The following is a 1,296-nucleotide window of genomic DNA, read 5'->3' as shown; positions in this document are numbered from 1 at the left end:
CTTTAGGCTATTATAATACTGCTATGAAGGTCAATGTATAAGTATTTGTTTTTGTTTTGTTTTGGTTTGGTTTTTTGTGCTGGGGATTGAACCCAGGGCCTTGTGCATGCAGGGCAAGCACTCTACCAACTGAGCTATATCCCTAGCCAACATCAGTGTATAAATATTTGTTCAAATTCCTGCTTTCAATTTGTTTGCACATATACACAGAAATATAAAATGGTAATTCTGCATTTAAGAACCGCCATACGTGTTGTATGAAAGGAGAGAAGGTTAGTACTCCCTTTGACAAGAATGGAAGAGGCCCTCGGGTCTGACAACACGCATATGGTTAAGGCATTGCCACCTACTTCGTGGCATCTAACCATCGCTTTTTATGTAAAAAAATGGATGTGATTCTGCAATATGTATACGGGGTAAAAATTGGAGTTCATAATCCACTTGAATCAAATGTATGAAATATGATATGTCAAGAGCTTTGTAATGTTTTGAACAACTAACAATAAAAAAAAAATTTTTTAAAAGAAAAAAAAAAAAAGAACCACCATACTGTTTTCCATAGTGGCTACACTAGTTCACATTCCCATTAGCAATGCCCAAGGATTCCAATTTCTCCACATCTATGTCAACAACTATTGGTTTTTATTTGGGTTTTTATTTTTAATAAACAGACATTATAATGGGTGGGAGATGGTTTGTCATGGTTTTGATTTGCATTTCCCTAGTGATTAGTGATTTTGAGTATCTTTCCAATGCTTACTAGTATTTATTCATTCTTTCCTTTCATCTCCTGCCCTCCTGTGCTGGGCATTAAATTCAGGTTCTTGCACATGCTAAGCAAGCACTCTACCACTGAGCCACATCCTGAAGCCTTTTTATTTTATATATATATATATATATATATATTTTAATTTTTTGGTTGTAGATGGACACAATACCTTTATTTTATTTATTTATTTTTATGTGGTGCTGAGGATCAAACCTAGTGCCTCATACCTGCTAGGCAAGCACTCTACCACTGAGCCACAACCCCAGCCCTTTTTTTATTATATTTTGAATCAGGGTCTGGTTAAATTACTCAGGCTGGCCTCAAACTTGCCATCCTCTTTCCTCAGCCTCCTGAGTAGCTGGGATTACTGGTGTGTGCTACCATGTCTGGCTTCTGTTCATTTTTAAAAGACAAAGCATATAGAGGAATGGTAACCACCTTAGCAGACCAAAGGGGGTTACAGATGAGAAGCAAAATGATTTGCCCACAAAAACTCTTATAGACTCAGATCCTGGTGGTAGGATGAA

At 36.9% G+C, this 1,296-nt stretch overlaps 1 non-coding gene across 1 annotated transcript; it reads left to right on the top strand.

Moving 5' to 3' along the window:
* The first annotated feature begins 250 nt into the window (after nucleotides 1-250).
* On the top strand, nucleotides 251-376 carry LOC124079891 (U6atac minor spliceosomal RNA). The gene has a single exon (XR_006847504.1). It is a non-coding gene; the product is annotated as a U6atac minor spliceosomal RNA (small nuclear RNA).
* The last annotated feature ends 920 nt before the right edge of the window (nucleotides 377-1,296 follow it).

The sequence above is a fragment of the Marmota monax genome, unplaced genomic scaffold (assembly GCF_021218885.2).
Source record: "Marmota monax isolate L192 unplaced genomic scaffold, Marmota_monax_Labrador192_F-V1.1 WCK01_AAM20220418_F8-fsc00028, whole genome shotgun sequence".
Taxonomy (NCBI): Eukaryota; Metazoa; Chordata; class Mammalia; order Rodentia; family Sciuridae; genus Marmota; species Marmota monax.
Note: the sequence above shows the minus strand (reverse complement) of the source record. Positions and strands in the feature narration are given on the sequence as shown.